The following is a 14,140-nucleotide window of genomic DNA, read 5'->3' on the forward strand; positions in this document are numbered from 1 at the left end:
ACTCAATATGCTGTCTTTCATTTTCAACCACAATTTGAAACCAATAATCAACGTGTTCCACAACACACATGTGTATCTCAAGGGTCCTATTTTTAATATGTTGCGTAATTCTCGCCTTCAATACAGCAAAATTTGGAATTGGATCAATGAGCACAACAGTTTTGAGATAACTCTACAGTCAAAATTGAAAAGGATTGTGGTCCTGTGATCTTGAAGGTCAGGTTGCTGAAAAATGACAGTTGATTATTCTGTAAATTTTGAAATGCCCTCCTGAGCAGTTGCAAAACTGGCTTTACAACGCTCGTAGGAGCGCCATCTTGTATGAAAATGTTTCTGCTGAAATGTTAAAATGACCTATTTGCACAAAAGATTCTCATTTTATTTAACATTGACGATGCAAGTAACGGGACTCGCAGGATCCACCTCCTAAAATAGCTCTACAATAAATGATGCCGCCAAGCCATACTACTCAGTTACCTTTGCAGAATGAAACTGTATTGATGCATGTGGGAATGTATTTCACATTGTTCCATATCCTGGAATTTTATGTGTTGACTAAGCTTTGGAAGTAGAAAATGAGTTTCGTCAGTCCAAAAGATGTTCCACGGCCATTCATTATCCACTTCCAGACGAGAAAGAAATTCGAGACTACTTTATACACTTTTGGTATGTCTTATTGGTAACTCAGCAAGAAGCAACTCGTAGGTAATTTTGTATGGATAGCAACGCAGGATGTTCCCCGATCTTCAGACATGTATAAAGATCCTGCAATTACACGTGCATTGCACATTTGCACACCACTGCTCGTCTCTTCCTGTAATACCGTGTCCACACTTTCTATTGATGTCGAAGTATTTCATTTCCTCCCTCCCCCTGATTTCACTTCAAAAGAACCTGTCTTCCCGAATTTCTTAGCCGTTTTTTCAGACCCTTATCACATTGGATCACGGCCTCTTTTCCTAATATTTAATGATCATAATTTTGTTAAAGGTACTATCGCAGTCTCCATTCTTGTAAAGACAAGCTGGACAAGGAGAACACCACGCACCTCGCGTTTTGATAATAAATGCAATGTGTCATGCGCATGAGTGTATTTTAATTTCATACTATGCTATTTACAGCATCAACTATTGACAGACACACTTTGGAATTATTTTTGTTTTCTTATGCCATATCCCATCTCCATTCTGCTCGTCTCTTCCTGTAATACCGTGTCCACACTTTCTATTGATGTCGAAGTATTTCATTTCCTCCCTCCCCCTGATTTCACTTCAAAAGAACCTGTCTTCCCGAATTTCTTAGCCGTTTTTTCAGACCCTTATCACATTGGATCACGGCCTCTTTTCCTAATATTTAATGATCATAATTTTGTTAAAGGTACTATCGCAGTCTCCATTCTTGTAAAGACAAGCTGGACAAGGAGAACACCACGCACTTCGCGTTTTGATAATAAATGCAATGTGTCATGCGCATGAGTGTATTTTAATTTGCATACTATGCTATTTACAGCATCAACTATTGACAGACACACTTTGGAATTATTTTTGTTTTCTTATGCCATATCCCATCTCCATTCTGCTCGTCTCTTCCTGTAATACCGTGTCCACACTTTCTATTGATGTCGAAGTATTTAATTTCCTCCCTCCCCCTGATTTCACTTCAAAAGAACCTGTCTTCCCGAATTTCTTAGCCGTTTTTTCAGACCCTTATCACATTGGATCACGGCCTCTTTTCCTAATATTTAATGATCATAATTTTGTTATATGTACTATCGCAGTCTCCATTCTTGTAAAGACAAGCTGGACAAGGAGAACACCACGCACCTCGCGTTTTGATAATAAATGCAATGTGTCATGCGCATGAGTGTATTTTAATTTGCATACTATGCTATTTACAGCATCAACTATTGACAGACACACTTTGGAATTATTTTTGTTTTCTTATGCCATATCCCATCTCCATTCTGCTCGTCTCTTCCTGTAATACCGTGTCCACACTTTCTATTGATGTCGAAGTATTTCATTTCCTCCCTCCCCCTGATTTCACTTCAAAAGAACCTGTCTTCCCGAATTTCTTAGCCGTTTTTTCAGACCCTTATCACATTGGATCACGACCTCTTTTCCTAATATTTAATGATCATAATTTTGTTAAAGGTACTATCGCAGTCTCCATTCTTGTAAAGACAAGCTGGACAAGGAGAACACCACGCACTTCGCGTTTTGATAATAAATGCAATGTGTCATGCGCATGAGTGTATTTTAATTTGCATACTATGCTATTTACAGCATCAACTATTGACAGACACACTTTGGAATTATTTTTGTTTTCTTATGCCATATCCCATCTCCATTCTGCTCGTCTCTTCCTGCAATACCGTGTCCACACTTTCTATTGATGTCGAAGTATTTCATTTCCTCCCTCCCCCTGATTTCACTTCAAAAGAACCTGTCTTCCCGAATTTCTTAGCCGTTTTTTCAGACCCTTATCACATTGGATCACGGCCTCTTTTCCTAATATTTAATGATCATAATTTTGTTAAAGGTACTATCGCAGTCTCCATTCTTGTAAAGACAAGCTGGACAAGGAGAACACCACGCACTTCGCGTTTTGATAATAAATGCAATGTGTCATGCGCATGAGTGTATTTTAATTTGCATACTATGCTATTTACAGCATCAACTATTGACAGACACACTTTGGAATTATTTTTGTTTTCTTATGCCATATCCCATCTCCATTCTGCTCGTCTCTTCCTGTAATACCGTGTCCACACTTTCTATTGATGTCGAAGTATTTCATTTCCTCCCTCCCCCTGATTTCACTTCAAAAGAACCTGTCTTCCCGAATTTCTTAGCCGTTTTTTCAGACCCTTATCACATTGGATCACGGCCTCTTTTCCTAATATTTAATGATCATAATTTTGTTAAAGGTACTATCGCAGTCTCCATTCTTGTAAAGACAAGCTGGACAAGGAGAACACCACGCACCTCGCGTTTTGATAATAAATGCAATGTGTCATGCGCATGAGTGTATTTTAATTTGCATACTATGCTATTTACAGCATCAACTATTGACAGACACACTTTGGAATTATTTTTGTTTTCTTATGCCATATCCCATCTCCATTCTGCTCGTCTCTTCCTGTAATACCGTGTCCACACTTTCTATTGATGTCGAAGTATTTCATTTCCTCCCTCCCCCTGATTTCACTTCAAAAGAACCTGTCTTCCCGAATTTCTTAGCCGTTTTTTCAGACCCTTATCACATTGGATCACGGCCTCTTTTCCTAATATTTAATGATCATAATTTTGTTAAAGGTACTATCGCAGTCTCCATTCTTGTAAAGACAAGCTGGACAAGGAGAACACCACGCACTTCGCGTTTTGATAATAAATGCAATGTGTCATGCGCATGAGTGTATTTTAATTTGCATACTATGCTATTTACAGCATCAACTATTGACAGACACACTTTGGAATTATTTTTGTTTTCTTATGCCATATCCCATCTCCATTCTGCTCGTCTCTTCCTGCAATACCGTGTCCACACTTTCTATTGATGTCGAAGTATTTCATTTCCTCCCTCCCCCTGATTTCACTTCAAAAGAACCTGTCTTCCCGAATTTCTTAGCCGTTTTTTCAGACCCTTATCACATTGGATCACGGCCTCTTTTCCTAATATTTAATGATCATAATTTTGTTAAAGGTACTATCGCAGTCTCCATTCTTGTAAAGACAAGCTGGACAAGGAGAACACCACGCACTTCGCGTTTTGATAATAAATGCAATGTGTCATGCGCATGAGTGTATTTTAATTTGCATACTATGCTATTTACAGCATCAACTATTGACAGACACACTTTGGAATTATTTTTGTTTTCTTATGCCATATCCCATCTCCATTCTGCTCGTCTCTTCCTGTAATACCGTGTCCACACTTTCTATTGATGTCGAAGTATTTCATTTCCTCCCTCCCCCTGATTTCACTTCAAAAGAACCTGTCTTCCCGAATTTCTTAGCCGTTTTTTCAGACCCTTATCACATTGGATCACGGCCTCTTTTCCTAATATTTAATGATCATAATTTTGTTAAAGGTACTATCGCAGTCTCCATTCTTGTAAAGACAAGCTGGACAAGGAGAACACCACGCACCTCGCGTTTTGATAATAAATGCAATGTGTCATGCGCATGAGTGTATTTTAATTTGCATACTATGCTATTTACAGCATCAACTATTGACAGACACACTTTGGAATTATTTTTGTTTTCTTATGCCATATCCCATCTCCATTCTGCTCGTCTCTTCCTGTAATACCGTGTCCACACTTTCTATTGATGTCGAAGTATTTCATTTCCTCCCTCCCCCTGATTTCACTTCAAAAGAACCTGTCTTCCCGAATTTCTTAGCCGTTTTTTCAGACCCTTATCACATTGGATCACGGCCTCTTTTCCTAATATTTAATGATCATAATTTTGTTAAAGGTACTATCGCAGTCTCCATTCTTGTAAAGACAAGCTGGACAAGGAGAACACCACGCACCTCGCGTTTTGATAATAAATGCAATGTGTCATGCGCATGAGTGTATTTTAATTTGCATACTATGCTATTTACAGCATCAACTATTGACAGACACACTTTGGAATTATTTTTGTTTTCTTATGCCATATCCCATCTCCATTCTGCTCGTCTCTTCCTGTAATACCGTGCCCACAATTTCTATTGATGTCGAAGTATTTCATTTCCTCCCTCCCCCTGATTTCACTTCAAAAGAACCTGTCTTCCCGAATTTCTTAGCCGTTTTTTCAGACCCTTATCACATTGGATCACGGCCTCTTTTCCTAATATTTAATGATCATAATTTTGTTAAAGGTACTATCGCAGTCTCCATTCTTGTAAAGACAAGCTGGACAAGGAGAACACCACGCACCTCGCGTTTTGATAATAAATGCAATGTGTCATGCGCATGAGTGTATTTTAATTTGCATACTATGCTATTTACAGCATCAACTATTGACAGACACACTTTGGAATTATTTTTGTTTTCTTATGCCATATCCCATCTCCATTCTGCTCGTCTCTTCCTGTAATACCGTGTCCACACTTTCTATTGATGTCGAAGTATTTCATTTCCTCCCTCCCCCTGATTTCACTTCAAAAGAACCTGTCTTCCCGAATTTCTTAGCCGTTTTTTCAGACCCTTATCACATTGGATCACGGCCTCTTTTCCTAATATTTAATGATCATAATTTTGTTAAAGGTACTATCGCAGTCTCCATTCTTGTAAAGACAAGCTGGACAAGGAGAACACCACGCACCTCGCGTTTTGATAATAAATGCAATGTGTCATGCGCATGAGTGTATTTTAATTTGCATACTATGCTATTTACAGCATCAACTATTGACAGACACACTTTGGAATTATTTTTGTTTTCTTATGCCATATCCCATCTCCATTCTGCTCGTCTCTTCCTGTAATACCGTGTCCACACTTTCTATTGATGTCGAAGTATTTCATTTCCTCCCTCCCCCTGATTTCACTTCAAAAGAACCTGTCTTCCCGAATTTCTTAGCCGTTTTTTCAGACCCTTATCACATTGGATCACGGCCTCTTTTCCTAATATTTAATGATCATAATTTTGTTAAAGGTACTATCGCAGTCTCCATTCTTGTAAAGACAAGCTGGACAAGGAGAACACCACGCACCTCGTGTTTTGATAATAAATGCAATGTGTCATGCGCATGAGTGTATTTTAATTTGCATACTATGCTATTTACAGCATCAACTATTGACAGACACACTTTGGAATTATTTTTGTTTTCTTATGCCATATCCCATCTCCATTCTGCTCGTCTCTTCCTGTAATACCGTGTCCACACTTTCTATTGATGTCGAAGTATTTCATTTCCTCCCTCCCCCTGATTTCACTTCAAAAGAACCTGTCTTCCCGAATTTCTTAGCCGTTTTTTCAGACCCTTATCACATTGGATCACGGCCTCTTTTCCTAATATTTAATGATCATAATTTTGTTAAAGGTACTATCGCAGTCTCCATTCTTGTAAAGACAAGCTGGACAAGGAGAACACCACGCACCTCGCGTTTTGATAATAAATGCGATGTGTCATGCGCATGAGTGTATTTTAATTTGCATACTATGCTATTTACAGCATCAACTATTGACAGACACACTTTGGAATTATTTTTGTTTTCTTATGCCATATCCCATCTCCATTCTGCTCGTCTCTTCCTGTAATACCGTGTCCACACTTTCTATTGATGTCGAAATATTTCATTTCCTCCCTCCCCCTGATTTCACTTCAAAAGAACCTGTCTTCCCGAATTTCTTAGCCGTTTTTTCAGACCCTTATCACATTGGATCACGGCCTCTTTTCCTAATATTTAATGATCATAATTTTGTTAAAGGTACTATCGCAGTCTCCATTCTTGTAAAGACAAGCTGGAAAAGGAGAACACCACGCACCTCGCGTTTTGATAATAAATGCAATGTGTCATGCGCATGAGTGTATTTTAATTTGCATACTATGCTATTTACAGCATCAACTATTGACAGACACACTTTGGAATTATTTTTGTTTTCTTATGCCATATCCCATCTCCATTCTGCTCGTCTCTTCCTGTAATACCGTGTCCACACTTTCTATTGATGTCGAAGTATTTCATTTCCTCCCTCCCCCTGATTTCACTTCAAAAGAACCTGTCTTCCCGAATTTCTTAGCCGTTTTTTCAGACCCTTATCACATTGGATCACGGCCTCTTTTCCTAATATTTAATGATCATAATTTTGTTAAAGGTACTATCGCAGTCTCCATTCTTGTAAAGACAAGCTGGACAAGGAGAACACCACGCACCTCGCGTTTTGATAATAAATGCAATGTGTCATACGCATGAGTGTATTTTAATTTGCATACTATGCTATTTACAGCATCAACTATTGACAGACACACTTTGGAATTATTTTTGTTTTCTTATGCCATATCCCATCTCCATTCTGCTCGTCTCTTCCTGTAATACCGTGTCCACACTTTCTATTGATGTCGAAATATTTCATTTCCTCCCTCCCCCTGATTTCACTTCAAAAGAACCTGTCTTCCCGAATTTCTTAGCCGTTTTTTCAGACCCTTATCACATTGGATCACGGCCTCTTTTCCTAATATTTAATGATCATAATTTTGTTAAAGGTACTATCGCAGTCTCCATTCTTGTAAAGACAAGCTGGAAAAGGAGAACACCACGCACCTCGCGTTTTGATAATAAATGCAATGTGTCATGCGCATGAGTGTATTTTAATTTGCATACTATGCTATTTACAGCATCAACTATTGACAGACACACTTTGGAATTATTTTTGTTTTCTTATGCCATATCCCATCTCCATTCTGCTCGTCTCTTCCTGTAATACCGTGTCCACACTTTCTATTGATGTCGAAGTATTTCATTTCCTCCCTCCCCCTGATTTCACTTCAAAAGAACCTGTCTTCCCGAATTTCTTAGCCGTTTTTTCAGACCCTTATCACATTGGATCACGGCCTCTTTTCCTAATATTTAATGATCATAATTTTGTTAAAGGTACTATCGCAGTCTCCATTCTTGTAAAGACAAGCTGGACAAGGAGAACACCACGCACCTCGCGTTTTGATAATAAATGCAATGTGTCATGCGCATGAGTGTATTTTAATTTGCATACTATGCTATTTACAGCATCAACTATTGACAGACACACTTTGGAATTATTTTTGTTTTCTTATGCCATATCCCATCTCCATTCTGCTCGTCTCTTCCTGTAATACCGTGTCCACACTTTCTATTGATGTCGAAATATTTCATTTCCTCCCTCCCCCTGATTTCACTTCAAAAGAACCTGTCTTCCCGAATTTCTTAGCCGTTTTTTCAGACCCTTATCACATTGGATCACGGCCTCTTTTCCTAATATTTAATGATCATAATTTTGTTAAAGGTACTATCGCAGTCTCCATTCTTGTAAAGACAAGCTGGACAAGGAGAACACCACGCACCTCGCGTTTTGATAATAAATGCAATGTGTCATGCGCATGAGTGTATTTTAATTTGCATACTATGCTATTTACAGCATCAACTATTGACAGACACACTTGGGAATTATTTTTGTTTTCTTATGCCATATCCCATCTCCATTCTTCAGATATATTTCAATTCCAGTGGTTCTTTTTGTGCAGCATTTTTTAAGTGGAGTTTTAATTATAATATCCCTGTATTTTCCATTTCTATGTTTGTTAATTTTCTAAAATTATAGAAGTATATACATATCTCTACAAATTTATTTAAAGAATGGAACTTCAAAGATGAAATTTTTTATTAAAATAATATTTTATTTAATAGCTGATTTTATAAAATATGAATGAAGAAAAAATCTCATCCATAAAATATGAAATGTTTTGTAGTGTATTGCTGCACATTTTAAACTAAGGTTTCATGAGCAGCACTAAATCCATTCATGAGCAGTTAAATCCTTTCATACTGATACATATAATTTGATAGATAATTATTATCATTCAAATTATGAAATTTTCTTGTTTAAAACTGATTATTATATAATTCCTTCTTTTTTAATCATTATAATGCTTAATTCAGCACTTGAAAGCAAGCAATTATCACTCTTTATATTTAAAATAATCTGCCTTTTAAATTTTTTGCATACAAACTATTAGAACAGTGATTTCAAAAATACCACAAGGATGACAAATTTAAGTAAGAAGTGCATAGAAGTGATCTTCCTTTGCTATCGTTTGAATTTTTTTAGCAACCTTAAGTTAGAAATTTTATGCGTTTTGCATTATTTTCCATTTTTATCCAGGTTATGCTATCTTAAATCTCAGATTAATATATTTTCTAAATTATATTTGTAATAAACAAACCGAAGTCGGATTTGTTCCCGATTTCCCAATGCAAATAAACTCGCATGCACGAAGAATTCTCACACAAAATTTGAAAGAAATCTCGAAGAATAGCAAATCCTGGCTAAATTAAAAAGTGGGTTGACTCTAAAAGTGCAAAACTTTAACTTAAGAGTTACCTCTATTTTCAAATATTACTTGCATGTCCGCTTTGGATTGTTCGGGTTTCTTGGATATATTTGCAAATGTATCAGTTTAAGCCATTTTATATATCAGAAATATCTTCGCATCTTTTATGCATTATTTTATTTTTTATACACTTTTCTGTTTCGTAAATTTCCAACATAACAACACTAAAGTAAAATCTTAGTCCGAGAACGCAAGCTTCTTTGTACCAAAATCGAAAGCATCTCCGACTTTCGATTCATTGGCTATTATATCATGTTTTAGTTTATTTTAGAATATCATGTCGTAGAAGTATATAATTAGTTGGACGCTTTTTCAAAACATTAGGTTTTATTCAAAAAGTAATTTTTTAAATACTGAAAGAATTTAGAAGGAATAATAGTGCTGTCATTTATTGGAAATTTCTTTATTTTTCCATAACTTATATTCAAGTAATTTTATTTGCTTTTTTAGATTACAGAGTTTGCTCTTCTGTATATAGAAAACTCTTTCAGATTGTGTGTCTGTTATTGAATGAGCGTGAATGAAGAAGCCTGGATTCACTTTAGAAAATAAAACATGTTTTTAAAATTTGGAAGTGGGCATTATTTTTATACATTTTTTTAGTTGCCTGAGATATTATCCTGATTGTTATTATCCTGAAGTAAATTCAAGAGAAAAAATATATGCCGTTTATTCAAATTTAAAATATTTCAATCCTGCATATTTATTTTAAAGGAATAAATCATTTTTGGAATGTATTATTTGCAGTTTTAACCCTTAACTGGGGAGGTGAAACTTTAGGACTTAACTAGGGAGGTGCGGTCTACGAGACCGCATTTCCTTTACACTTAAATTAAAATTTCTAATGAATGCATTAGCATGAAAAACTGCCAATATATTTTGCAGATATTTTTCTTGATAAATAGATATGTTTCAGAAATTTTCTAAAATATATTATCATTGGAAAGAGTAAATGCGTTGGAACATACATTTTCTTCTCAAATTACATGTTACAATAAATAATATTCTTGATAAAGCATATTACTTTTTACTTTTTAAATTATATTTATTTTTACAGTATATGAAAGTATATAGAAGACAATATAATGTAAAATTCAACAATTATATGAAAAATAAAAAAATGACAATGAGTAAAATTGACCCTTTTTTTATCGGCTTGTATGACTTTCATAGTACGGTTTTCTAGGGCATTTTAAATATACAGGTTAAGAACTAGTATAAAAATCAACCTATAAATTCTGTATATATATTTCTTGGTATATTAATATATTTTATGAATTTTTCAAAATACATTATCATTAGAAAAATTAATTATGTTTGAACATACATATCAAAATCAGTTGAATGTGAACTTTCATCGAAAAACTCTTCTGTACAATTATCTTTATCACTAAAATCACTTAATTCTTCATTTAAAAGTATCTGGAGCACTGCTTCATAATAGGATCAGTAAACTGGATGATATTTAGGGGCCCAAGTTTTAGCGCCATCTGCTAAGCCTTGTTTATCACTGGGACACTAACAGGGAGATGCGGTCTTAGAGACAGCGCTCGAAGAAATAACTGAATTATTTTTAAAAACATCTGCTGAAATCAGTTGAAAAAGTGCACGTGTATTCAAGGTCATAAAACAGGAAGCTACACTGTCAATCCATTCAATTGAGCTAAAAATAGAATAGGGGTGACAGAAAATCCATCGCTAGCGGTCTCACAGACCGCACGTCCCCATTAAGGGTTAACAAATTTCTGCTGTACTATACTACAGTCTATACACAACTGATTTCCTTGTTAAATGTGTAGCGTTTCTTTCACAAATTTTACAATACACAAATTTCACAAATTCCTTGATAAAATCCTGACATCCTAAATTTTTATAGGTGTATAAATATGAGTCCTTTTTTAAAAAAATTAAAAAAGACACTCATTATTTAAAAAATTAAAAATGGTTCATTCAAAATATTTCTTCCCCAAAACTACAACACTTGTTTGGCTTTCAATCAATAAACGAATTTTACGAATTAAAAACTCTGGTTGTTTAGATGCAATTGTGTCAGTTTTTAATATATATGTGGAAACTGAGCCTCTCTTCAGAAAGGGCACTCTGCATTGAATGAAATAAATAGCAGTTTGAAGACATGGCATCTGGTAAACAGGACGGATAGAGCAACAGATCCCAGCGAAATGTTTTCAAAGTTTCTTACATTGATCTGGCAACATGTGTTCTAGCATCATCGTGCTGGAAAACACCATTCTCATATCATTCGTCCCATTCTGGACATTTCTTCTTCAATGATTCATTGATAAACTATTGTTTGTATCGTTCAGCATCATTGTATTGGAAAACACCCTTCTCATGTCTTTCGTCACATTCAGGACATTTCTGCTTCAATGATTCATGGATCAACTGTTGTTTGTTTCCTTCAGCATCATCGTATTGGAAAACACCCATCTCATGTTTTTTGTCACATTTTGAACATTTCTGCTTCAATGATTAATTCAAATTGAAAAACTATTGTTTGTATCGTTCACTACTGATGATTTCATCAAATAATGTTTTCAAACCCGTATCCTCGATTTTTTTTTGTAGGTTTATCATGCTTTCTGTTTAGCGTATCAGAATCAGCATTTTTCTATAGCCGAAACTCCTTTTTGTAGATAATACTGTACGGGGCATCTTTCCTATAAATATTCAACAGCAGCTGATGCATTTAGTATATAATAATAATAATAATAGTATTGTGGGGAAAGGCAACGACCAGCATTAATATGTGAAATATATTTATTAAGATTAAAGGACAAAGGACAAAACATTACTAACATAGAACATATAAAGATATTTGAGCTTGAGCTGTACGTCTTACAGCCTCACTATCCAACTCTCGTCTGCCAGTAATGGTGGGAAAGCTATTTCTATAATCTATACAGGCTCTATGTTTTCCATCTTTCTTAAGAAACGACGGCAACTTGTCTAGCATAGGGTGAAGAAAATGGTTCTACAATTCCATTTTTTAACCACTCGTCTATCTGCGCATTTACTACATCACGTTCGGCAAAAGGTAAACGTCAAGGAGTCAATAAGCATAATATCAAGTTCGATGTTCACGGTTTTAGTTTTGTTAGGTTTACAGGCTAACAAAATCTGTTCAACCTCATTGCGAGTTTGTTTAGAAATATTTGGACCTATATCAAACGTGGGAGTATCGGCAGAAATGGTCATTATAAAACTATTAGTTTCAACATGATCATCAGATTTGGAAATTTTGGAAAATACAACACCGTCAGGTTTAATTGTCAAATTTGCCTAATTTATTACGTCGCAACCTATTATTAAATCATAAGTAGTACAATTATTAGGTACCACAGAAATAAAAACAGGAAAACTTTTTTTATCAATACTAATTTTAGATTCAAAGGAACCTATTATTTTAGTTCGGGAAAAACCGAATGTATCCGGTAAGTGTATCATTAAGAATAACAACCTCTTTATGCATATTCGACGGAGAATGCAATAAATGTAAAGTGTTGACATTATCACGTGGGGTAGAACTGTCATTCCGAGTAGTACGGTGACAATCGGAAGATTTATGTCCGAAAAGATTACAAGAAAGACATTTAGGACCACGAGAACGATTAGGGCAAGACTTCGAGATATGTCCAAAATCATTACAGTTAAAACAACGCATCTTACTGTTAGTCGGATTACTAAGATTCGATTTTGATTCTCTTCGTTAGACAGGAATTGTATGTATTGTACCACGTCCTTGGCGTCATTAGCATATCTAGTTTAGTTTAATTATATTAACGTACCGTTGTAAAGCAACACTAGGGCTATTTTGGGACGGACCTCATCATTTTGCACCGCAGTCAGTTGAAGAGGACGACACTTGAGTTGACACCCCCTCTCTACATCACACCAGCGGGAGGACGTTTGGCATGACGGATTTAACGTGCTACAGACCCCCTTACACGGCGGTTCTTGGGTGGAATCGGGTCTCGAACCTGAAACCGTATGGCTCACAAGCTGAGACCTTACCACCAGGCCATCGCGGCCTATAAGCATACCTATAATACATCTTTGTATTATTTGCGTTCATTGCACTTACGATAGTTTCGACAATTCGTAACTTTTCTTTAAACTCAGAATAACATTTTGCACCGTAAAGAATAATTTTATCAAAAGGGGAACCCTGTATCTCATTTATTGTGTATTGAATAACAGAATATTCATAAATAATGGTTGCAGACTGATTCGCAATTTCACGCATGGTAATAAAATACTGCATAAAAGTTTCATTCGAGTGTATTTTACGTCTTTCTAGTTGTTTATGTATTTCAATAGAAGTTACTTTATCGGAAAATTCATTAATTAATGCAATCGGTTTATAATTCATTGGAGATATCAAATAATATCTTGTGCTTATATTTATTGTCCGTCCTCTTCAATTTATATTGAAGAACCGCTGTTTGACATTTCACATTTTAAACCATTGATGATGATGTCGTGTCCGCATTACCACGGAAAGGGGGTGCAGTAGCTTCTGAGGGTAAAGACCCCTGAGCACCAGAGGGCAGAAGTTTGATTTCTAGCTCATATGAAGATGAAACTCACACATTCGCTTGCACTACCCCTTTTTAGAGGGGAGCACATTCACACACCTCACAGATAGAACACAGATGGTTGATTGAGCGTTGGATTCGCGTCCCTTAGGTTGCGAGTTCGAATCCCGCAGGCTGAAGATTCCCCGCGTGCTTGGTGGCTGACACGCGTATAAATCTGTCGGGGTCACAAAGTCCTTCATCTCGAGAGTAATACCACTAAGGGTACTGGATCAGGGGTGATCATTCTCTGATTCAGGTCTAAATTACGATCTGTGGATGAGTGAATGAAATGCGTGAATGAAGTCCGCCCCGTAAAAAGGGTTGCGACGTGTGTAGCTAAGTCATTCTCTTGGCCCTAGATGGCGCTACTATAAAAACAAGAGACACTCCCCCTCCTGTTTAAAATCGCTGTCTTCGTAACAGCGAGCATGTCCATAGTAAGTGCCATAAAAAACAACACCAGA

This window comes from Argiope bruennichi, chromosome 7 (assembly GCF_947563725.1).
Source record: "Argiope bruennichi chromosome 7, qqArgBrue1.1, whole genome shotgun sequence".
Classification (NCBI taxonomy): domain Eukaryota; kingdom Metazoa; phylum Arthropoda; class Arachnida; order Araneae; family Araneidae; genus Argiope; species Argiope bruennichi.